Here is a 27,089-nt window from a genome sequence, read left to right on the forward strand (position 1 = left end):
TAAAACTGACCATGAGGTTGATCACAGGTTCCTGCAGCGGACGCCTTCGTCCACTGAGCCGTCCCGGCATACACACATCTCTCTCTCTCTCTTTCTCTCTCTGTCTCCCTCCCTCTCTATAGCTCTCTCTCCCTCTCTCTAGCTCTTTCTCCCTCTCTCCCACCCTCTCTCCTGTCTTCCTCTGTCTCACTCTGACTGTCTCACTCCCTCTCTCTCACTCCCACTCTCTCTCTCCCTCCCTCTCACTCTCCGTCTCACTCCCTTTCACTCCCTTTCCCTCCCTCTCCCTCCATTTCCCTTCCTTTCCCTCCCTCTCCCTCCCTATCACTCCCTCTCCATCTCCCTCTCCCTCCCTCTCACTCCCTCTCCGTCTCCCTCCCCTTCACTCCCTCTCCGTCTCCCTCCCTTTCCCTCCCTCTCACTCCCTCTCCGTCTCCCTCCCTTTCCCTCCCTCTCCCTCCATTTCCCTCCCTCTCCCTCCATTTCCCTCCCTTTCCCTCCATCTCGCTCTCCATCAGTCTCCCTCCCCTTTCCCTCCATCTCACTCCCCATCAGTCTCCCTCCCGTTCCCTCCATGTCAATCCCTATCAGTCTCCCTCCCTTTCCCTCCATCTCCCTCCCTATCAGTCTCCCTCCCTTTCCCTCCCTCTCACTCCCTCTCCATCTCCCTCCCTTTCCGTCTCCCTCCTTTTCCCTCCCTTTCCCTCCCTTTCTATCTCCACCTCACACCCTCTCCCTCCCTGTCCGTCTCACTCCCTCTCCTTCTTCTCACTCCCTCTCACTCCCTCCCACCCTCCCACTCCCTCCCTCTCACTCACTCCCTCCCTCTCACTCACTCCCTCCCTCTCACTCTCTCACTCCCTCCCTCTCACTCCCTCCTTCTCGCTCCCTCCAACTCCCTCCCTCCCTCCCACTCCCTCCCTCCCTCTCACTCACTCCCTCCCTCTCACTCACTCCCTCCCTCTCACTCACTCCCTCCCTCCCTCTCACTCCCTCCCTCCCTCTCACTCACTCCCTCCCTCTCACTCACTCCCTCCCTCTCACTCACTCCCTCCCTCTCTCTCACTCTCTCACTCCCTCCCTCTCACTCACTCCCTCTCCCTCCCTCCCACTCCCTCCCACTCCCTCCCTCCCTCTCACTCCCTCCCTCTCACTCACTCCCTCCCTCTCACTCCCTCCCTCTCACTCACTCCCTCCCTCTCACTCCCTCCCTCTCACTCTCTCACTCCCTCCCTCTCACTCTCTCAATCCCTCCCTCTCACTCTCTCACTCCCTCCCTCTCCCTCCCTCTCACTCCCTCCCACTTCCTCCCTCCCTCTCACTCACTCCCTCCCTCCCACGCCCTCCCTCCCACTCCCTCCCTCCCACTCACTCCCTCCCTCCCTCTCCCTCCCTCCCTCCCTCCCTCTCACTCCCTCCCTCTCACTCCCTCCCTCTCACTCCCTCTCGCTCCCTCCCTCGCCCTCCCTCCCACTCCCTCCCTCCCACTCACTCCCTCCCTCCCTCTCACTCACTCCCTCCCTCTCACTCACTCCCTCCCTCTCACTCCCTCCCTCTCACTCTCTCACTCCCTCCCTCTCACTCTCTCACTCCCTCCCTCTCACTCTCTCACTCCCTCCCTCTCACTCCCTCCCTCTCCCTCCCTCTCACTACCTCCCACTCCCTCCCTCCCTCTCACTCACTCCCTCCCTCTTACTCACTCCCTCCCTCTCACTCACTCCCTCCCTCCCATGCCCTCCCTCCCACTCCCTCCCTCCCACTCACTCCCTCTCCCTCCCTCACTCCCTCCCTCACTCCCTCCCTCTCACTCCCTCCCTCTCACTCCCTCCCTCCCTCTCACTCCCTCTCACTCCTCCCTCCCACTCACTCCCTCCCGTTCACTCCCTCCCTCCCTCCCACTCCCATCCTTCCCTCCCTCCCACTCCCTCCCTCCCACTCACTCCCTCCCTCCCTCTCACTCCCTCCCTCTCACTCACTCCCTCTCACTCACTCACTCCCTCTACCTCAGTCACTCCCTCTCACTCACACACTGCATCCCTCTCACTCACTCCATCCCTCTCACTCACTCCATCCCTCTCTCTCACTCCATCCCTCTCTCACACACCATCCCTCTCTCTCACTCCATCCCTCTCTCTCACTCCATCCCTCTCTCACTCCATCCCTCTCTCACTCCATCCCTCTCTCTCACTCCATCCCTCTCACTCACTCCATCCCTCTCACTCACTCCCACGCCCTCCCTCCCTCTCACTCCCTCCCTCCCTCTCACTCACTCCCTCCCTCTCACTCACTCCATCCCTCTCTCTCACTCCATCCCCCTCTCACACACCATCCCTCTCTCTCACTCCATCCCTCTCTCTCACTCCATCCCTCTCTCACTCCATCCCTCTCTCACTCCATCCCTCTCTCTCACTCCATCCCTCTCACTCACTCCATCCCTCTCACTCACTCCCACGCCCTCCCTCCCACTCCCTCCCTCTCACTCCCTCCCTCCCTCTCACTCACTCACTCCCTCTCACTCACTCACTCCCTCTCACTCACTCCCTCTCACTCACTCCCTCCCTCCCACGCCCTCCCTCCCACTCCCTCCCTCCCACTCCCTCCCTCCCACTCCCTCCCTCCCTCTCACTCACTCCCTCTCACTCACTCCCTCTCACTCACTCCCTCTCACTCACTCACTCCTCTACCTCAGTCACTCCCTCTCACTCACAACACTGCATCCCTCTCACTCACTCCATCCCTCTCACTCACTCCATCCCTCTCTCTCACTCCATCCCCCTCTCACACACCATCCCTCTCTCTCACTCCATCCCTCTCTCTCACTCCATCCCTCTCTCTCACTCCATCCCTCTCTCACTCCATCCCTCTCTCTCACTCCATCCCTCTCACTCACTCACTCCCACGCCCTCCCTCCCACTCCCTCCCTCTCACTCCCCTCCCTCCCTCTCACTCACTCCCTCCCTCTCACTCACTCCCTCCCTCTCACTCCCTCTCTCCCTCTCACTCACTCACTCCCTCTCACTCACTCACTCCCTCTCACTCACTCCCTCCCTCCCACTCCCTCCCTCCCACTCCCTCCCTCCCACTCCCTCCCTCTCACTCACTCCCTCTCACTCACTCACTCCCTCTACCTCAGTCACTCCCTCTCACTCACTCCCTCTCACTCACTCACTCCCTCTACCTCAGTCACTCCCTCTCACTCACACACTGCATCCCTCGCACTCACTCCATCCCTCTCACTCACTCCATCCCTCTCTCTCACTCCATCCCTCTCACTCACTCCATCCCTCTCACTCACTCCATCCCTCTCACTCCATCCCTCTCACTCACTCCCTCACTCCCACTCCCTCACTCCCACTCCCTCACTCCCACTCCCTCACTCCCACTCCCCCACTCCCTCCCTCTCACTCACTCCCTCACTCCCACTCCCTCTCTCACTCTCTCCCTCCCTCCCTCTCCCCTCTCACTCCCTCTCTCCCTCCCTCTCACTCACTCACTCCTCCCTCTCACTCCCTCCCTCCCACTCACTCACTCACACCCTCTCACTCGCTCACTCCCTCTCACTCACTCCCTCACTCCCTCTCACTCCCTCCCTCCCTCCCACTCCTTCCCTCTCACTCCCTCTCACTCACTCACTCCCTCACTCCCTCTCCCTCCCTCCCTCTCACTCTCTCCCTCTCACTCACTCCCTCTCTCTCACTCCCTCCCTCTCACTCACTCACTCCCTCCCTCTCATTCCCTCCCTCCCACTCACTCACTCACTCACTCCCTCCCTTTCCCTCCATCTCACTCCCCATCAGTCTCCTCCCGTTCCCTCCATGTCAATCCCTATCAGTCTCCCTCCCTTTCCCTCCATCTCCCTCCCTATCAGTCTCCCTCCCTTTCCCTCCCTCTCACTCCCTCTCCATCTCCCTCCCTTTCCCTCCCTTTCTATCTCCACCTCACACCCTCTCCCTCCCTGTCCGTCTCACTCCCTCTCCCTTCTTCTCACTCCCTCTCACTCCCTCCCACCCTCCCACTCCCTCCCTCTCACTCACTCCCCTCCCTCTCACTCACTCCCTCCCTCTCACTCTCTCACTCCCTCCCTCTCACTCCCTCCTTCTCGCTCCCTCCAACTCCCTCCCTCCCTCCCACTCCCTCCCTCCCTCTCACTCACTCCCTCCCTCTCACTCACTCCCTCCCTCTCACTCACTCCCTCCCTCCCTCTCACTCCCTCCCTCCCTCTCACTCACTCCCTCCCTCTCACTCACTCCCTCCCTCTCACTCACTCCCTCCCTCTCTCTCACTCTCTCACTCCCTCCCTCTCACTCACTCCCTCTCCCTCCCTCCCACTCCCTCCCACTCCCTCCCTCCCTCTCACTCCCTCCCTCTCACTCACTCCCTCCCTCTCACTCCCTCCCTCTCACTCACTCCCTCCCTCTCACTCCCTCCCTCTCACTCTCTCACTCCCTCCCTCTCACTCTCTCAATCCCTCCCTCTCACTCTCTCACTCCCTCCCTCTCCCTCCCTCTCACTCCCTCCCACTTCCTCCCTCCCTCTCACTCACTCCCTCCCTCCCACGCCCTCCCTCCCACTCCCTCCCTCCCACTCACTCCCTCCCTCCCTCTCCCTCCCTCACTCCCTCCCTCTCACTCCCTCCCTCTCACTCCCTCCCTCTCACTCCCTCTCGCTCCCTCCCTCGCCCTCCCTCCCACTCCCTCCCTCCCACTCACTCCCTCCCTCCCTCTCACTCACTCCCTCCCTCTCACTCACTCCCTCCCTCTCACTCCCTCCCTCTCACTCTCTCACTCCCTCCCTCTCACTCTCTCACTCCCTCCCTCTCACTCTCTCACTCCCTCCCTCTCACTCCCTCCCTCTCCCTCCCTCTCACTACCTCCCACTCCCTCCCTCCCTCTCACTCACTCCCTCCCTCTTACTCACTCCCTCCCTCTCACTCACTCTCTCCCTCCCTCCCACGCCCTCCCTCCCACTCCCTCCCTCCCACTCACTCCCTCTCCCTCCCTCACTCCCTCCCTCACTCCCTCCCTCTCACTCCCTCCCTCTCACTCCCTCCCTCCCTCTCACTCCCTCTCACTCCCTCCCTCCCACTCACTCCCTCCCGTTCACTCCCTCCCTCCCTCCCACTCCCACTCCCTTCCCTCCCTCCCACTCCCTCCCTCCCACTCACTCCCTCCCTCCCTCTCACTCCCTCCCTCTCACTCACTCCCTCTCACTCACTCACTCCCTCTACCTCAGTCACTCCCTCTCACTCACACACTGCATCCCTCTCACTCACTCCATCCCTCTCACTCACTCCATCCCTCTCTCTCACTCCATCCCTCTCTCACACACCATCCCTCTCTCTCACTCCATCCCTCTCTCTCACTCCATCCCTCTCTCACTCCATCCCTCTCTCACTCCATCCCTCTCTCTCACTCCATCCCTCTCACTCACTCCATCCCTCTCACTCACTCCCACGCCCTCCCTCCCTCTCACTCCCTCCCTCCCTCTCACTCACTCCCTCCCTCTCACTCACTCCATCCCTCTCTCTCACTCCATCCCCCTCTCACACACCATCCCTCTCTCTCACTCCATCCCTCTCTCTCACTCCATCCCTCTCTCACTCCATCCCTCTCTCACTCCATCCCTCTCTCTCACTCCATCCCTCTCACTCACTCCATCCCTCTCACTCACTCCCACGCCCTCCCTCCCACTCCCTCCCTCTCACTCCCTCCCTCCCTCTCACTCACTCACTCCCTCTCACTCACTCACTCCCTCTCACTCACTCCCTCTCACTCACTCCCTCCCTCCCACGCCCTCCCTCCCACTCCCTCCCTCCCACTCCCTCCCTCCCACTCCCTCCCTCCCTCTCACTCACTCCCTCTCACTCACTCCCTCTCACTCACTCCCTCTCACTCACTCACTCCCTCTACCTCAGTCACTCCCTCTCACTCACACACTGCATCCCTCTCACTCACTCCATCCCTCTCACTCACTCCATCCCTCTCTCTCACTCCATCCCCCTCTCACACACCATCCCTCTCTCTCACTCCATCCCTCTCTCTCACTCCATCCCTCTCTCTCACTCCATCCCTCTCTCACTCCATCCCTCTCTCTCACTCCATCCCTCTCACTCACTCACTCCCACGCCCCTCCCTCTCTCACTCCCTCCCTCCCTCTCACTCACTCCCTCCCTCTCACTCACTCCCTCCCTCTCACTCCCTCTCTCCCTCTCACTCACTCACTCCCTCTCACTCACTCACTCCCTCTCACTCACTCCCTCCCTCCCACTCCCTCCCTCCCACTCCCTCCCTCCCACTCCCTCCCTCTCACTCACTCCCTCTCACTCACTCACTCCCTCTACCTCAGTCACTCCCTCTCACTCACTCCCTCTCACTCACTCACTCCCTCTACCTCAGTCACTCCCTCTCACTCACACACTGCATCTCTCGCACTCACTCCATCCCTCTCACTCACTCCATCCCTCTCTCTCACTCCATCCCTCTCACTCACTCCATCCCTCTCACTCACTCCATCCCTCTCACTCCATCCCTCTCACTCACTCCCTCACTCCACTCCTCACTCCCACTCCCTCCCTCACTCCCACTCCCTCACTCCCACTCCCCCACTCCCTCCCTCTCACTCACTCCCTCACTCCCACTCCCTCTCTCACTCTCTCCCTCCCTCCCTCTCCCCCTCTCACTCCCTCTCTCCCTCCCTCTCACTCACTCACTCCTCCCTCTCACTCCCTCCCTCCCACTCACTCACTCACACCCTCTCACTCGCTCACTCCCTCTCACTCACTCCCTCACTCCCTCTCACTCCCTCCCTCCCTCCCACTCCTTCCCTCTCACTCCCTCTCACTCACTCACTCCCTCACTCCCTCTCCCTCCCTCCCTCTCACTCTCTCCCTCTCACTCACTCCCTCTCTCTCACTCCCTCCCTCTCACTCACTCACTCCCTCCCTCTCATTCCCTCCCTCCCACTCACTCACTCACTCACTCCCTCCCACTCACTCCCTCCCTCTCACTCCCTCCCTCCCTCCCACTCCATCCCTCCCTCCCACTCACTCATTCCCTCTCACTCACTCCCTCCCTCCCACTCACTCACTCCCACCCTCCCTCCCACTCCCTCCCTCCTACTCCCTCCCTCCCTCCCCCTCCCTCCCACTCCCTCCCTCCCTCCCTCTCACTCACTCATTCCCTCTCACTCACTCCCTCAATCCCACTCACTCCCTCCCTCTCCCTCCCTCCCACTCTTTCCCTCTCACTCCCTCTCACTCACTCCCTCACTCCCACTCCCTCCCGCCCACTCCTTCCCTCTCACTCCCTCCCTCCCTCCCTCTCACTCACTCCCTCTCACTCACTCCCTCTCTCTCACTACCTCCCTCTCAATCCTCCCTCCCTCTCACTCACTCACTCCTCCCTCTCACTAACTCCCTCACTCCCACTCACTCCCTCCCTCTCACTCCCTCCCTCTCACTCCTTCCCTCTCACTCCCCTCTCACTCACTCCCTCTCGCTCGCTCACTCCCTCTCTCTCTCTCTCACTCCCTCTCACTCCCTCCCTCCCTCTCACTCACTCACTCACTCACTCACTCACTCCCTCACTCCCTCCCTCCATCTCACTCATTCACTCCTCCCTCTCTCTCCCTCCCTCCCACTCACTCACTCAATCCCTCTCACTCACTCACTCCCTCTCACTCTCTCACTTCCTCTCACTCACTCACTCACTCACTCCCTTTCACTCACTCACTCCCTCTCACACTCACTCTTTCCCACTCACTCTCCGTACCCCTCCCCCTCCATTTCCCTCCCACTCCCTCTGTCACCCTCTGTCATCTCACCCTGCCTGTGTGCCAGCCGGGGCGCACACACACTCACAGCCGCACCCGAGCTCTTAACAGGTCTTTAAAAGACCATTTGCATGTTAATGTGGCCTTTGTATTTCACCTCTTCTTAGGCCCCTGCAGCTTTACTCTGGCCATTGCTAGGATCGCCCGCCGTCAGCTCCCACAGAGCAGCAGAGTCTCTCGCGCTGCTGCAGACACTTAAAAAAAGAAAAAGTTAAAACACAGGTATGATGTCTCGGGGGTCCGTGGGCTGCCAGGAAAGGCTTGCCGGGCCGCCACAGGCCCGCGGGCCGTACTATGAGTACCCCTGGTCTAAAGGATGCTTTAAGTAGTCTCAATGGAGGATGGCATGTGATAAGGATGCAACTCTGAAAGAAGTGTTAAGATATGTTAAGTCATCTTGGCCAAGGAAAAATGAGTTGACTGAAGGTATTTTCCCTTTCTTTCATGTGGCACAAGAATTGTCCATACAAGATGACATTATTGATGAGAGGTCAACAATTAGTTGTGCCAGAGAGCCTTAGGCAAACAGTTTTAGACATGGCTCATGAAGCACACCAAGGCATGAGCAGAATGAAGAGAAGAATTAGGTGTGAATTTTGGTGGCCTGCTGTAGATAGATGTATTGAAATGAAGTTCAGATGTTGCGTTGAATGTTGCATTAGTGACAAATCTCAGAAAATGATGGTACTAGAACCATCAACGGTGCCGAGACCATCTCGGGTTTGGAGAGAGTATCATTCAATATTGCAGGCCCCATGTGTATGGGTGGTAATCCCATGCATGCCCTAGTTTTAATTTATCTGTTATCCCAATGGCCGGAGGTTAAGTTTGTGCCTCAGGTTACTTCAAGAATATTGATTCAATTTTTGAACAACATTTTTGAGATCCAATGAAATGAAAATATTCTTAGAGGGGCATGGAATTGTACATAGGCGTACCTCAGTTTATCATGCCCAGAGCAATGGGATTGTGGATTAGAGTGTTAAAGAAAGATTTACAACTGGCAATCATTAATGGGAAAAATTGCCAACAAGCCATAAAGGAGGTACTATGGAGCTACAGAAACACCCCTAGGTGTGATGGGGATATTTCTCGATTTGAAAAAATGAGAGGAAGGGAAAGTGCCTGCAATCTGAATCAGACATGGATGATGGAGTTACTTGGAAGATAATGGACAGTTGCAACCTTTGAAGGTGAATGATTGGGTTTGAGTGAAAAAAGGGAGATTGGTGAAATCTGGTGAGTAAAGATATTCGGAACCCATAAAAATAGTCAGGGTTGGTAAACAGGTTGTAAAATCGTTTTATGGCAATGTGTGGAACATGAGTAAAATTGTGAGGTTTCTACAGTGGTTATGTCTGGGTAATGAAGGTATCGGTTCAAGTTTCATGAGGAAAAATACAAATTGGCGTAAAGAGATGAGTTGTCAGTCTAGGGATGATGTAGAGAAATGTGAGATTAAGACAGAAACCGGTGTGGTGTAAAGATTATTATATGAATTACTGATTCTGTTTTTCAAAGGACTTGTGAGTATTACATTTGGTAGTGTGTGAATATATAAATAGTTAAATATTGTTTACTTAAAGTTCTGTTATGCATTATAAAATCTTTCTTTGTTAATGGGGGGGATGTGTGGCATCCGGCCGGTCTTGGGTGGAATCTGGTACACGGTGTATGATCGGATTCCACACAGGACGGTTGGCCGAGGCTTCACGGAGAAGGAATGTTATTTGTGTGTTTTTCAATAAACTTGCCTGAAAACCGCTGCTGTTTGGCTGTGTGATATCTTTCAAGAGAACCTAACAATTACTTGATCCAATTTCTTTCATTTAAAGAAAACTCACCTGCTACACCGGTAAAGTCTGGACCTTCTAAAGGCCCTTCTTCTGTAATGCTGCCGAAGGAAGAAGGCCCTAGCGGGCTTTGTTTCTGCCACTGGTGGTGGGCGCCGCACTCATTTCTGGGGAGAGGGGCTTATGTTTCATCATCAGACTTTAAGCAAGAGAAAGAAAGGCAGCAAAGGAGAAGGAGAAAGATAGGAAACCAGTCGAAGGGAGGGGCAGTGATGAAAAAGAACCTCCAAAATGAAATACAGACACGAAGTTCAGGGTATTGGAAGAAAGAGACTTAGGTAGAACTAAAAATAGACCGCATTTGTATTGGCAACCCGGACGTTCAGCGAACTGCTAAGAAATACTTTAGGACCCTGCACTTATTTTTTTATTTATATTTATCTAACAACAAATTAAGCAATTAACATGCTATGGAGTTGGCGTGGTGGACCATGCTCACGATTGAGAGGTGGCAGCCGGTAGGCGTACAGCCTGCGTAGACTCCAAACCATCCAGAACCAGGCGGCCAGGCTGATATACGGCCTTCCACGCTATCACCACTCCACCCCCCTTCTAAAAGAGCTTCACTGGCTCCCCGTGAAACAACGCTCCCTTTTTAAGATCGGATGCATGGTTTTTCAGGCCCGCCAGGGCACTGCCCCCGCTTTCATCGCCTCACTAATTAAACCCTATGTCCCCGCTAGAAATCTCCGGTCTTCCTCCAAGTCCCTTCTCCAGATCCCCCGCTTCTCACGCAAAAAGTGGGGCGGTTCTAACTTCTCAACTCTGGCCCCTACTTTCTGGAACTCACTTCCAGACAATCTCCGTTCTGCAACTCAGTATCTCTCCTTCCGTAGAGACCTGAAAACTTTCCTTTTCAGCCAGGCTTTCCCCGCCTAATACTTACTCCACCCTTCCATGGTCTTTCTCCCTCAGTTACTGAACCTCCAGCGCCAAGAAACCGCAAGGTGTACGCCGCGCTCTACAAGTGTTTTAAATTAAATTAGAAATTAGAAATTATATTTCTTGACATCTATAGTCTGATAACCCACACAGAAGTAAATATTGTGGGCTATGCAACCCACACATACTAAATATTGCTGTGCTGGACATGGAGGTGGGTCGGACTGGTCTAAAAGACACTGCGGATGGGCAGGTCTGTTGTCGGTTTTTAGCAGTTGTGTGCTGGTTTTATGTCCAGGTGCCCCAGTTTTTGCACTTGATTTACCTGATAACACTTTTTAGGCTCTCTGCTTTGCGAATAGGGACTGGCCACTTTTATGTTGCTGCCCAAGCCTTTTTTCCCCAAGTCCAAGCCAGTTTCCAGTTCCTACTGCCCTTTAGTTCATCTACATGAATCAAGACGTGACTACTTGTGCTTTTACACTTTTGCGCTCAGGTAGAACCGTACAAACCATATATTTCCAATCCAGAAACGTTTTGCTTTTTCAGTAATGTCATCAATTTCCCAGCAGCTTTGCGGTACAAAAACTGCATGCTTTGTCTAAATGTGATGTTCTAACATATTTAGCCACCAGATGGCGGTACAAGCATATCGTGAAAAGCAGCCAGCTTCGCGTCTTTCCTAAAAGCAAGTAGCCAAAAACCTGCGTGCCTGTTGCAGAATCTCTTTAAACAAAAACACATTTTTAGGTCTGGCTTCACAAACTCTGATGTTGGTGAGCTATTGCTATCAATGGTTTAAATTACACACAGAGTGGCTTTTGGCTCGACCTACCGCCGGAGCATCTCATTCTCGCCTGATAGGATTGGCTATTGGTTTGCTTTCCAACTCTTATGCTGTGCTTTTACTGCTTGAGGGTTTAGTTTACAGCTCAAAGGTACACTGAATCATTAAACATTAAATATTTATCTCATAGTTGCATTGAGTACAAAAAGTGATCTATTTTTGCTTTTTTGGGGGGAAATTCATGTTTAAATGTTTTAGGTAGACCTTAAAATACAAGCCAGACAAATTGGCTTTGCCAGTGTTTGTTCTTTATACAGGTGCAATTAGGCATAATTATTAACTATCTCTTATGGATAAGCTGACCAGACGTCCCAGTTTGTCTAGATCAGTCTCAGCATCCTGACACTTCTCACGGTGTTAAATGCAATAGCTGCTCCTCCGCTAAGGCAGAGGAGTGTAGCCCCACTGCTTTTAACCAGTGTAACTGAAGGAAAAATAAAATGATAATACCTCAATACTATTATCATTTATTTGTTCCTGCTGATATGCGGCTGGGGCAGGCGGGGCTCCTCTGCTCTCACAGCAGGACAGAGGAGGAGTGGTTTGCCCACTCCAAGTGTGCATTTTGCTTTTTCTGGCCGTCTCGGGCCGGACAAACAGTCATGCGCACTTTGCTTATTCTCCAGACAGGCTGCAATAAAGCCTCGGGGTGGGAACATGCCAAGTCCCCATCTCAGCGCCAAACTACGCCACTCAGTCCAATCACAAGGCTGCATTGTAGTGTTGTGATTAGTCAGGGGAGCCTGGCTGCTTCCTGGGTGCTTCCTGCTTCCTGTTCTTGCCCGAATCAGAAGCGGAGGAGAGACACGGCGATAAGGCATATTTTTACTTTGTCTTTTTTTACATTCCCCCACCTCACCATCCCCGATCCGCGCCAGCCGCCCCTGGTTAAATGCATGTCCCGGTTTTTGAGAGAGTTACGGTGAGCTTGCCTGTTCACATTTCCACTTGTCCTCTCTAATCTCCATTAAACTGTGCAAAAAAAGAGTAACTTGCTTATGAGAACCACTTGCTGCGCTGCCTTCTTTCACTTCTTCAACACAAGAGGTGAACTGGCGCCTGTGGAGGCATATTAGCCACTGTCCAGGCTTACCTGTGGACCTTATCACAGCATGGATAGGGTTGGGAGAGCCACTGAAAGGTCGATCAAGCCTCAAGACAGATGCCTGCTCTGACCAGCTCGAGGTCCTCTTGCCCCCCAAAGCCCAAAATGAGCCAAGATTTCATGCGCCTTCATCCTGCCAACCATGCTCTGTCCTTATGTTCCAGGAACGGCAAGCAAAGCATAAACATTAGATGTTAAACAGGAGAAAAAGAGATCCCTCTAGTGGCTGAATTGCATGACGTGAAACTTGTGTTGGGTAAGCCACTTGAAGCTCGAGCCAGGCTCAGCTAGAGGTTCTCTTGGAACGAGCCCAAAATGAGCCGAGCTTTCATGTGACTTCTACCTGCAACCCTCGCTCTAGCCTTATGGTCAAAGAGTTAAAATCAAAGCATGAACATTCGAGGTAAAAAAAATGAGAGATAAGTAGATACTTAATTAATGACTGATTTGCATAAAATAAAATCTGAAACTAATCCCGGGTTCTTGCTTCACCAAATTGTGTGACCTTAGATAAATGTTTTATTTCACCATTCCTCCTTTTACTTTATTATCACATAAAAAAGCATCTTCAAATATGTGAGTTCCAAATATGAGATGTACAATAAAACATATTGTGCTTGAAATATTAGACTGTAATGTTGCTATGTCTATAAGAATCATGGCCATATCCAGGGTACACACAACATTGACTTGCATTTTAGATCACTAATGGCATTGTCGCCGGTATGGAGGCAGGGTCTGGAATTGTTCCAAGTTCATGCTTGAAAGCTATTATTTTTAATATGTTCCTCTCTGAGCAGTGATGTAACGTGACTTAATATTGTCAAAGCTTCCACAAGTTAAAGAAATACACTTGCCTGAATTTTGGTGAGACTATCATATTCTGCATGGCTTGCTGCATGATTTACATAGCAACTATTTTCAGGGCTCGGCTCATGCAAGGGCCCTAAAAGCAAAGCCAGACCCTTGGCTCACCTTTTGCTCGATTCTCCCTGTTAATTTGTTTGGTCGCCCACCTATATGTGAAACTAGAAAACGTATGATTAATCCTGGCTTCCCCCTTGACAAGACTGCCTAAATCTAGGGAAATATATTATTTTACCGAGCCTTTCTTTTTCTTCATTAACTCATATGACAGCACCTTCAAATACCTGCGTTCATGCTTTGCGATGCACAAAAATCTCTTGTATTTGAGTTGATGGACTATAATGTTGCTCCATCTATTTAAAAAAATAAATAGCTCGCATATAGTATGCAGGTGACATTTGACTTGCTCTTAATTCACTAATGACACTCTCATTAAAAACTCTTTCTATTAATAATATTCTGCTTTCATAAGGTCCAACACTTTCTTCTGCATTTTAACCCCTTCACTGCGGCGGCTATTCCGCCGCAGTGCTAAGGGGGCGGGGCGGCCGCACGGCGCTCCCGTGCTCGTGACTGAACCGCTCCGTCACGAGCCTCGGGCGCGCTGTGCTTGTGACAGAACGGTTTCGTCACGGCCCCGCCCGCCCAATAGAACGCTCAGCGAAGGCACGGAATTCGCGTCGCGCAGGCGCGGCAAGCGGGCCGTGACGGAACCGTTCCGTCACAAGCACAGGACACCCGAGGCTTGTGACGGAACGGTTCCGTCACAAGCATGCAAGGGGTTAAACAAATACACTTTGAGTTTTGAAGAGACTTTACATATTTTTAGATGATTTTTGTTGCGCGATTTGCATGGCAACTATATTCAGGGCTCGGCTCATAAACGGGACCCTAGAGCAAGAGGTGACCCATGGCCATTTCGGATCTCTCTGTTAATTTGTTGGCTTTCCCACCTTTAAGCATGGAGGAGTGGTTATTTAATAATACATTGTTATGAAGCGTTTTGTCTCACATTTCTTAGTAAGGGCGATAACAATGTATGGGAAAGATACCCATTTTGAGATAGTATTATTGCATTATTTTGTCTTATTTAAACATATTATCCCTGTTAGAGCAAACGTTCCACCTCATTAGCAACAGGTCAACACTCAAATACAGCGATGGACAGCTGAAAGTGACCTGTCGAATTTTGGGAAGGGCCTTCCTCTGCGCAGCAACACATGTCATGGTGTTTTTAGTAATTTTTTATTTGATTGAGCTAGAAAAAAAAGAGTTCTGGCAAATTATGCAGCAAATGATGGATTATGTAGCATAATGCTTTGGCTGCAGAATCATATTATTCCAGTGGCCCTGGATAAAGCATGGACCTTCTGAAAGACTATGGGCCAAATGTACGACCTGCAAAATAGTGCATCGCAAATTGTGAGTCATTTGCGACTCGCAATTTGCGAGGCGATATTTTGCATGTACAACAGTGTGTCTAACACTCTTTGTGATTCCCAATGGGTTCGCAAATTACGAGGCTCATGAATATCAATGAGCCTCTCGCAATTTGCGAGCCCCAGGGATGGTGGCCGCTGGGCTCAGCAGACCACTATGTACGGGACTGCTTTTTAAATAAAGCAGTTTTTTTTAAATGCAGCCCATTTTCCTTTAAGGAAAATGGGATGCATATAAAAAATAATTTTTTTAATATTTTCCAACATACTCGCAAAGGGGAAAAGGTCCTCTGGGGACCCCTTCCCCTTTGCGAGTGGTTTACCACCTACTTGTAGTAGGTGGTAAACTGTGTGTGTTTTGAAGCCGCAAATGAGATCACAAAACACTAGTACATAGCATGTTGACTCGCTATTAGGAAAGGACGCCCCTTCCTAATAGCGAGAGTCGAGTCAGTGATGCGCAAAATAGCATTTGTACATGCAGTTACCCTTTTTTGCGGGTCCAAACTGGAGGTTCTCCCGTTTGCGGCCGCAAAAAAGGGTCATACATCTGGAGCTATGTTTTTAACACATGTCCTGTCTGTCTCATAGACCTGTGCCAGTGCAGTGTTTTTGCCACATTTTGAGTGCTCTCAGTGTCCACCATATATCCAGAACAGCTAGAGTCACGCCAGATTTTCAGGGTTGCAATATTAAAATAACTTTGCATACAATCAGTGTACAGAAACTTATTCACTTAGCCAGTGGCTATCCTGAAAATACAGAATGGATATAGCACTCCAGGTCTGATGTTGGATGAACAGTTAGTTCATTTTGCATCCATGCTAAGTGGCAATTATGTAGTCCTATTTTTATGTCTCTGTCCTGTCCTGTTTTTAGGTTTCACCTGCACAGTTTACACTGTGCTTACGAAATCTCTTGTAAAAAACAAAATACCTTAAAAGGAACTTAGAACCCGTCCATTCCTTACCATTGATTGACTTCCAAGTCACTTTACTTTCCTTGCTTCTGATTGATCAGCACCTCACAGATTGCAGAATATTCCTTCAGAGAACTATTAGAAAAATCTATGATTTAGTGAAAGTTTGGTGCTTGCAGGGCATTATGGGTAAGAAAGGGTATTGGGATCCAGACAAGCCACACCATACAGACTTTGTGGACCTGGCAGCTACTCACTGAGCCCTGGCCTAAACAGAGTGCTACCTATTACAGCAAAACTAAAACAAGCATTCAGACTTCATGGAAGCAGTTCCCTTGCATCTCTATGTTGATTTTGGAAACAATGTTTCTGGTGTTTCCCCCAAAAACATTTTCTTTTCCTTTTGACGACTTGTTGAAGCCCACCACAATGCGAAGATAGTGCTGTGGATGTCAGCTGGCTGTCCTTTGCCCTAAAGCAGTTAAAACCCACCAAATCCATGCAGCCTGATGTCTTGTTCATCAAGAATGGACAACAAACTGCAGGGATATGATGGCCACATTGCACTAACATCTTTGTTCCATGGTCATAGGGGACTTCTCCAGTTCCAATCCTGGACTGGAGATGAACAAAAAGCACAGTGGTCATATGGAGGTTAAAGCTCCTGTTCATGGCCATGTGCAGCCAAGAGAAATTTTCAGTTGCCACACATGATCTCTGAAGAAGAGGGCTAAGGAGAGAATAGAAAATATTGAGCAGGGAAAATAGGTTCTAGAAAAGAAGAGAAAGAAAGGAGAGTAGGTAAAAAAAGCAAGAGAGGGTGTAGGAGAACAGGAAGGGAACAATAGATAGGATAGATGCAGTGTCAAAAAGAAAGGGGTAGTGGGAAAAATGTTGAGAGGGGAAGTAGGGACAGAGATTAGGAATTGAGGAGAGAAAAGGTTAAGTAAAATACAGCCTCAAGAGAAAATGTCTACATGTGTTTAGTCTCTGGAAAATACAACCTACTTGCTGAGAAGTCCAAGTTCTATTATGGAGGAGATTTTGCTTTTAAATATGGCAGTCTCTTAACTGGTTCAGAATATGAAGCTTGACTTTTAGTTGCACCTGTAGACAGTCCCTCTGCAAGTAAATATTTTCCATTTCTGATACACATAGGGGGCTTCTAAGTTTTCTAGAGATTCAATTAAGAATCGTGCATCCTTGTCCAAACAATGTTAGGCACATAGAGTGTGCTGCCTCGAGGATTCTATTCAATGAGTCTCCTGTATTTGATAGAAAGGAGAATGCCAATAATTTCAGAAATAAAATACTATGCAGCATCCAAATGGAAGGTACCATGCAAGCAGCATCAATGAGAGAGGTTATCACAGAGCTGGTTTCTAGATGCACACCGTAAAACCACCACTCAGAACCTTAGTGGCAATGCTGCTTGCTGCTGCCTGCTCACCTGCAGCTCCTCTAACTGGAGATGGAACTAGTGTCCCCAGCCAAGCAACAGGCCTCAAATGGACCCATCCAGGGTGCACACAATCACCTATCCTTCCTTTACCATACTTTCGGTCTTGAAGGTCGATGTCCGACAATGGTCTTCACCTTTTGCACCAACTACCTGTAACTTTGAGGGGTGTATGCCAATGTCGAAACCTGCTTCAAGTCCATGAAGTTTTGACGGGTGCTTTTGGTCAAATGTAGTTGAACTATCCAGTATTTGTCATAGTGTTGTAGTGAGATTCATTGTGAGATCTTCCTAAATTCCCCAGTAAAATGACATTTCAATTCTATTATGCTTTTACCATTGTTGTAGCCCTAACACTTTTAAAACACACTGTTCACCACTAATTTCACACAATGTCCTTGATGGATATTCTTTAAGCTCTCTGTGAAGTTATTTTAAATATGTGGCAAATTCAGTTAAAATGTCACTTAGGAAATTGGGCAGAATTAGGAAACTCCACATTTTACGAAGCAGATTACGATTCCTAACTTTACTTGAGGTAAGGTTTATCCTTTTGGACCTTCCAAGTGTGATAATTTCCTGATGCAGAAAGTCCAAGGTAGGTCATCCACCAGCAAACAAATGTAGAGTGTGGAGGCTGGACATCCAAATCCTCAATTAAGAGGTGTGGGAGGGAAGGCTCTGAGCAGCCAGCTTTATTTTTTTTTAAGGTCTTTGTAGGCTTTGGACTTTACAAAGTTTGAACAGTTTAGAAAATACACAAAGTTGCAAGTCAGCTGACTTTACAACTTTACACACCTCTACTTTAAATCCAATCTAACTGATAGGATTTAAAGCTGGATTCAAGGTACTTACATGTCTAATTTGTAATAGTAAATCTGCACTTCTCTAAATGCACTTATGTTTCAATATTCTGTTCTTGATATTCTTATACCACGATAGTCTGAGGGTTGATATTTAGTAGAACAACTAATCCCACCAAAAAGTATTGTGTGCTTTAACACCTTACATACTCTACCTTTATCGCTACAAGAATTTGGGAAAGAAGGCACCCATAGTGCACAGCTTTAATGTTTGATCATAGCTGAGGACCATGGCTGTCTAAAAATACTTCTGGCTATGGGGCTGCCTGGAAGTCGCAGTATCATATTTGTAAAGTGCTGCATGAAAATGTAATATTTTGGGACAACAGTGATAAGAAGCAGGGCCCAATAAAAGAGAAACTGAAGTAACCCTATCACTGGCTAAAAGGAAAACCACCTTAGATAAAGAAAATGAGGTGACACAGGTGAGACAAGGAGTGACCCAGCTGGAAATGTCCACCTCCCAACTTCATTTGGATTCCTCATGATTGGTGGATGAACATTCTAATACCAAAGAACTCTGAAGTAATCCTATGAGGATGCACAGTGCTCTACAAAATTGAAAATAATGGATACATGCTCTGAAATCAGTTGAGAAATGTTACTGCCTGTCCTTAATTATACAGTTTGCTTAACTTCATAGAATGATCTTTCAGATCACAGTCCCCAATTATCACCTGCTCGCCATTATAGGGGTTTATCCTAGGTCACCTTGTCAGCCTCAGTACTGATTGCTTACCACTTTAGAATGTGCTATACTGTTACTTCACCTAGTGTATTATGTTTTCCTCTGACGTGTTTTTGAGCGCAGCTGTTTGGTTTCCTAAAGGCATCTTGGGGTTTTTCAGAAGGCTTCTCTAGGAATTCATTCTGGCCATTGTTTACCATTGGCTTTGTGGTTTGGAACTAACAAATGCTTGCTTTCTATTTGCTGGCTTTATTTGTTTTAGACTTTCCAGCTTGAGTTCATCCCTACCAAAGAGCATATCTTATTTACTGCATCCTTCCGAGTGCTCCGTTTCTTTAAACAGACGTTTAAATCTTGTTCTTATTTTAACACATTTGGGGCCCGATGTAGGTACCAAATACCGGTCGGAAACGGCCGATTTCGGCCGTTTCCGACCGGTATTTGGCCTACTGAGATGTAGGGGACCTTTTTTTGTCCGATTCGGTATTTTACCGATTCGGTAAAATTACCGAATCGCAAAAATACCGAATCGGTAATTTTACTGATTTTTTTAATTTGGGATGTAGGTGGGACTACTTTCAGTCCCACAGGCCCTTCAGATTCGGTATTTTAACACCCAATCCAATTGGGTGTTAAAATACCGAATCCAGGTGTGCATGCACATGTGTGCATGCACACCTATGCCATGTGACAGACAGACATGCCCTTAGGGCATGTCTGTGTGCCACATGGCTCACATGCCTTTTTTTGGGGTGCTGGAGGGTGTCAAAGTGACACCCCCTGCACCCTTGCACAAATCGGTAATTACCGATTCAGTAATTACCAATTCGGTAATGCCCATTGATTCCTATGGGCTTCAAGGCCCATAGGAACCAATGGGGGATACCGAATCGGTATTTACAGAATCGGTAAATACCGAATCTTACAGATTCGGTATTTACCGAATCTGAAATACCTACATCCCCCCCCCCCTCTAATTTACCACTTCATAAATACCGATTCGGTATGATTCGGTATTTATGAAGTGGTAAATGTAGATTTACCTACATCGGGCCCTTGATGTGTATTTGAAGACGGAGGGGAAATGACAGACTGTGTGTCTTCCATGTGGATCTAGGTGTTTACTTTTCTTTCTCTTACTTCAAGTGAGAGGATTTATGTGAAAATCTTGCTATGAAAGGCTTTTTTTCTAACACACAAATGTTTACTTTCTGTAATGAAATGTGCAGACATTTCAGAATATATCAGAATTAGGAAAGCACAAATAAAACTATGTTTTTGTAATTCTGAAGTGTGGTGGAACAAACTATGTTAATACACTAGGTTCTAACATTTCCACAATTGTCATTTGTGTGCTACATACTTTTATCAGCAACATTGTATGTCTGTGCAAATGTAATGGTAATTTCAATTGAAAATGTGTTGTCTGTAATGGCCCGGAGCTACCATACCACGCATACTCCACTTTATGCCACTCCACTCTAATCTGCACCACGCCATGCCATTGCACACTACTCTGCAACACTCCACTCTATGCCGCTCCAATCTACTCTGCACCATTCCACTCTACACCAGTGCACTCTACACCTCCCTGCTCTACTGTTTACCACTCTACTTTATGATAATGCACTAGTTTCAAGTTTCAAATTTCAAGTTTATTTTATGTGTTTTGGTACTCTACTGAGGACCACAAATTTTGTACGGCACTATACAACACTACAAAACACTCCACTCTATGCCACTCCACTCTACTTCACGCCACTCTATACCTCTCTATGGCACTCCACAACACACTACTCTGCAATACTGCATTCTATGCAATACACTTCAGGCGAATACACTCTACGCCAGTCCACTCTATGCTAGTCCACTTTACTATGCACCACAGCACTCTGCCACTCTAATGCACACCACTGCAGTCTACTCTGCCCCACTCCACACCACTTCACTGTACCCTGCAACAATCTAGTCTAAGCCAATGCACTCTACCCCACACAACTCAACTCTTCCCCACTCCACTCTAAGTCACTCTACTCTACACCACTCTACTCTATTAAACTGCACTCTACGCAACTCTACTCTAAACCACTGCACTCCATGCCAGTATAGTGTACTCTGCAGCACCCTACTCTAGCCACTGCACTTTAAGCCATTCTACACCATTGCACTCTACATCACTGCACTGTAGGCCACTCTATTCTCCTGTGCCCCACTGTACTCTATGCCACTCTACTCTGCAACACTTCACTCTCTGACACTGAACTCTACACCACTCTACTCTGCACCACTGCACTCTAAGTCACTGCACTTTACGCTGCAGCAATCTATGCACTCTGCTCTGCAAAACTCTACACCAATGCACTCTAAACAACTCTACTCTGCACCACTCTATGCCCCTGCACTCAACTCTACACCACTGGACTCAACTCTACAGCACTACACTCTAGACCGCTCTGCACCACTCTAATTGACACCGCTACTATGCCACTACATTTGACAACACTGTGACACTCCAGTCTGCGAAACTCTATGGGGAGAGGATGTGGTCTGACGGCTAGATTGACGACTTTGGTGCTGGAAACCAGGGTTCGAGTCTCTGGGTCGCATCCACAACTGGGCAAATCACTTAATCTCCCTGTGCTACCAGACATAAAATGAATGTGTTCTAGTATCACGTAACCGGTGCTCATGTAAATTGCTCCAATACCTTTGGGTCGAGTTTGCGCTATATAAATCTGCAAAAAGAAAAATGCCACTTCACGCTACTCCTCAACACTCTCATCTATGCCACAAACTTTTAGCCATGCTGGCTAAAATACATTGGCAAAGCCAATAGCTCTTGCATAGGTGAGACTCATTGGCTTTGCCAATGCTTTTTTATTTCTTTCTTTATTTTAAGGTACCAGTCTGTGATGATACACAGCTTGCTGACCTTTCAATAATGCACTGTACCTGCTATGCTGCAACTTGCTTAGCATTTCTGCAATGCACTCTTAAAAAGTGTACTACAAAGGCCACACTGTCACATAAGGATGCAGTTTCAGATAAAATTATGGGTGGGGCCTGTGACTTGGATTTCATGAGAAGTAAGCGGCGAGCGTTACCCAGACGCTTAGGTATTCCAGAGCCCCTGCCCTCAGCCCACGCTCCCACAAGTCTCCTGTGGCGGTCATTAATTCCTAGGGAGTGAGGCGTTATCCTTTTAATTAAGGAGAAAGAAAACGAGGAAACCGCTGAAGCGTTCCACCGAGGGCCGGGGCTGGCGCAGGGACGCGGCAATGTTTGACTAAATGTATTTTTCTAGCTTTAAAAGTCCCAAGTGGGGTCACCGGAGCTCCCAGACCCTCACATCAAACATTCCCTGGACCTATAACTTATTGTGAGCCGGGTGATGTGTGTGAGTGTGTGTGTATGTGCGTGTGTGTGGGGGGGAGGTCGTCCAATGTGAGCTTTCACAGAGTCTGAAAGGGGTGTGTTTGTGGGGAGGAAGCTGTTACCCGGGAGATGGGTATCTTATAGCACAGTTCACATTGGTCCTAGCGTGTCATTAGGCAGATGAAAGGCTGAGTCTAATTACGTAGATAAGGGGAGTGGGCTGTGGGGAGGAAATTGGGTGTCAATTCACACCACAAACAACCCGACAAAAAGAGCGTTGTTGGAGCCTGGCAGGCCCCCAGGGACACAGGTGTAGGGGGTGGGGCAGAAGGTACAGTCATAGAGGGTCACTATGCTGACCTGCGTTTGATAATTTTAATATATCTGTCGAATGGGTGGAATGTTGACGTTTTTGTTCAGAGGCGCTGTTGCCATATTAAGGTGGCACTAATAAACTGGTTTGGCTATCTCTTCTAAAATGGCCTGCTTGTTGTCATTAAATTTTGTATAACTACAAATGCTCATGTATACGTAGATTTACAGTGCGAACCTTGCTGGGCCGCAACCGTTATGCACAATTAACATTTTTGCGCATTTAGAAATGGAGTTTCACATATAGACATTTTTGGGCACAGGGCTATTAAGGGGGCCTGGTCACTAAGGCAGACTGGAGTATGTACTTTATTTTTTTTACAGATTCTGACATACCTTAGTGAATTGTCCTCAAAACAACTAAACAGGCACTTAATGAGAATAGTAAGGGGAATATACATGAAACTTAAAGGTCTGGCCCATTTATTTCCCTTGTATAACCAATCAGTAAAAGTGCAAAGCAACAGTGGCGTAACAATAGCCTGTGTGTGTGTGTGTTGGGGGGGAGGGGGAGGGGGTTGAGGGGCAGCTCTAATTGTAGCAATGATGACAATCCTCTAGGTACTAATAATATGTGCATAGCGCTTGCTGTCCGCATTTGGCAGCGCTATATGAATACCAGGCTAGTATTAGGTTATTCTTCTATGGGATTCCGTTTGAAGAAGGAAGCAGACCCCTCCCTATTTAACAAGAAGCTCGTGTTTACACTCCAGCACTACAAACACCTTGTTCGTCCTGTGCACTCAAGGGAGAGCCCGAGAAGCAAGCACTTGGTACACTGGGAAATATTCTGTACACATACCTTCTTATGGCGTCACTAGGGGGGTGCGGGGGGTGCGGACCGCACCGGGTGTCACCCCATCTGGGGGTGACACCAATCTACTACATTCACTGACTACGACTACTACCTGCTTTAATGCAAGAAGAAGCGCACCACCGTCACCACCCCGGCCCGTAGCTAATCGCACGTGCACCAGACATCTGCATTCTGCACGGATGGGTCACAGTCACTGTCACACACAACAAAGGGTTTGCAATTGTTCTGAGACTGTGAGTGAGTGTGACGAAACCGAAACCGAACCCAGTTATGCATGCATATACCAGGCAATGGCATGACTTAGCTCTAAACTGAATAACTATACTTCGGACACGGAAATATATGCAGCTGTGTGGGCACAGCCTGACAGCAACAATTCCCGGAAAGGTTCCCAGTGCACACATACATTCTTTAAAGAGAGACAAGCACACAGCACATACAATTCCTTCTCTCTAGACATCAGGAGCCTGTGGTCTCCAGTATTTGAAGTTTAAGTAGGCTCTATATCATTGGATGTTATTTTACATAGCTGCAAGGCAAAACTGTGCTTCATTTAGAGATCATGATACCATTCAAAAAACATAATGACGTTGACGAAGAAACTTCTCTTTCACCCATTACTCAACACTTGGTTTGTGACCCTCACTTTCTTTTTTTCATTGACGTACTCGGCCTCCGGCCTCCCTTTCGCAGCCACTTTATTGACCTCCTGATGTACCTCCTCTCTTAGTCACTTTTTTTTTCTACTCGGTCCGAAGTTAATTTATGCAAGTTAAGAATCGCTGTCCCAAACACAATCCGTCCACACTTCAGAAAACAGTAACAATACATTTCTAATGGTGTCACCGGTGCAGTACTAAAATAGGGCATGTTAAATGTTGATTGCCAGATGTGCTGAAAACCCATTGCTTGCCAAATTAATAAAGTGTAGGCCACAACTCCCTGAAAAGTAAAAATTATTTAAATGTCAAAAACAATTTATGTATGAAGAATTAGAACTCGAGGCACTGTCCTTATATTATACACACACACAAACATACACAATTACTTCACTACTGCTACATACTCCCGGAAATCCATTGTGTAAGCAAATTCTCGCTGTAAACAGTAGCTGAACAACTTACAAGATACCAGAGGACAGCCTGCCACATCATTCGAAAGACTAGCAGGGAAAGTTGTAACAATCACGTGCAAATCTTATAAAAAAAAGAACACAGCCAAATCGAAACTTGATAAGCGCCAGAGTCAGAACTTTAGTACGACAGTGTTAACTTGAAGGCTCTGCTTCAGTTTTATTTGTAATTTATCTTTTCCCCTGCATTTGGTGTGGATACATTCTCGCTGTGCACAACAAGGTCCGAATAGACAAGATTCAGAAACAGACCAGCACCAAACAGGAACATCATGCTCTATGATGGATGTACTACTTAGGAATGTGTTTAGTGACTGGGGGGGTCTAAGTCTTGCATCGCCTTTCTTGCACTGTTCTTTCAAATGGCAACAGGTGGAGGTGTTGCAAAAGAGGTGCCGGGTGCTTTAAGGCACTAGTTCTTGGGAACAGGTGTGCTTGTGCAGTGTTGGACGGTGCAATGAGCAATTCACCTGTCCTGGCCATGTCCATCAGGATGTTCTACATCTTCAACTGGGACCCTGACTGCCTGACACTCTCAAGGAACTTAGGCGAGATGTGCTGTAGCATGAGGTGGCACTTTAACGGGCCCTGTCTTCGGTGATCCTATGTCCCCTGCCATGATAATTTTATATAGTGTCAGGCCAGTCATAGGCTTAGATGATGTCGTCCTTATGGGTGTTGAGCCTACTGTGGTGAAGGCTGCTATATGTATGTTTGTGGGAGATGGATTGGTGGAGTGAGCATGAGATTTTACTGAATTCTTACCCGGGCGTGTGTGCCACTCAGTTTTAGATAGGGAAAAACTGTTCAGGTTTTTGTCTCGCGGCCTCCTCTGTGCCTGTAATGGTCGCTGTGACTGAAAGGACAACAATGCTGTGATAGGAAATTAATGTACCGTGGCAGCGAATAGGGCCAGCGGTGTTGTTGTTCAGAGTTCAGACTTTCAGTTTCACAGTCACTCTTGCCCAGCAGTTTGGGTCCCGGGCCGTCAATCTTAGCCCTACTACCAATCACGTGACAGCCCCTGCGCGCTGTGCGCAGTGCGCAACTGCACCTGCTGTTCTTAGCCTCTGATGCGTCACGGCGGTCACGCGCCCGCCAGGGAAAGTGCGTGCGCGGTGCGGTGGTGCGACTGTGTGTCGTGAGAATAAAGAACAATTAATACCGACGCCACGAGTCACGACGACGTCATCAGAGACCACCGGTCCGACTCCAGACCGGCACTATTGCTGTGCTTGTGTCTCTCCCCTTCAAATTTGGAACGGTGAGAGACTGCTGTCACTAGTAGAGAGAGAATAGTATAATTATATTTAATGTATAATATACTGTATATATCATATGCATGTCCATGAAGTAAGTAGTAGTAAGTTAAAAATGTGGCAGTGCAGTGGCACACAAATGAAAACACGCCCCTGAGGGCAGGGCCCTCTTCGGGCGGGTGCACCTGCCACTAGCCAGGCTCAAGCTGGCTTTCTTCCTATGCTGCCCCACACATGCCCTTTTCGAGTCAGCCCAGCCCATCCCTGCCGCCAAAACTACAAACTTGCATATTTTTATTGCCCAGGCAGGCTTGATAATATGCCCCTAATTCTCTGCAGACACCTGAATTTATATATTCCTTAATTATTTTGAGTCCAGAACTGTCCCTGAACCTGTTGAGTATTTTTATGTCCGGCCGGAGGATATTCTGCTTCTCCACACATTGGGTGTGGTATGTATGCAGATAATACACAGAGGGCCTCCCTCATATCTGATTGTACCTAACACACCACGGGCTTCGTTTCACTAATGAGTTCTGTAGTTCTGTGAGTTCTCCGACCTTGTTGAATTAAATGTTTCTTCTATGGCCTTTGTAAATATAGGAACTAAATATACAAACGTTACTAAGGATTCTGTATGGTCCCTTTATTTGCCATCTGTGTCCACTGGCAGACTCGGAACGGAGGAGGTCCATGGGGTAAGTCGTGAGGGGGTGACACCATGAGTTACCCGCACCGGGTGACACCAACCCTAGTGACGCCATGGCGGCAGACTTGAGCAGCCCTTATTAAGAGGGCCCTTTTACTGTCGGGTTTAAGGCTGTTTCATGTGCATTACGCACCCCCATTAATCCCAAAGTGCACAATTGTGCTCATTTCCTCGGTCGTGAAAGTGCAACATGCTGAGTGGCCCCTGACATATATAGCTCAATTTTCCATGAAAGTCTTTAAGGAGCTTCATAGCTTGTTGCTTGATGTAAGCGACTCAATATAAATGTGATACTGATTAGAACTCTCTCGGAGGGTTAAATCATTATTACCACACCCAGTGAGAACCGTGGGGATTTTAGGAGATTGTTTAAATATAAGTTTAAAAAAATTCTTGGGGCTATGCGCCACTTTTACGCTGCCGGTGCGTCACTTTTTGTGACGCACCAGTGGCGTAAAAAATGCCCCTTGTTGCACCATATTTACAAAGTGACGCATCTAGGTAGGTGCGTCACTTTGTAAACCCCTGCGCCACATTATACCTGCGCCAGTTATAATGTATGCAAGGGGGGGCGTTTTGACGCAAGAAAGGGTCATGGAAGTGACGCTGTGAAATCTATAGATCTGCTTCATGGCAGGCGTAAGACTGACGCAGGCACTAACAACATGGGACT

This window comes from Lissotriton vulgaris, chromosome 11, assembly GCF_964263255.1.
Source record: "Lissotriton vulgaris chromosome 11, aLisVul1.2, whole genome shotgun sequence".
Lineage (NCBI taxonomy): Eukaryota > Metazoa > Chordata > Amphibia > Caudata > Salamandridae > Lissotriton > Lissotriton vulgaris.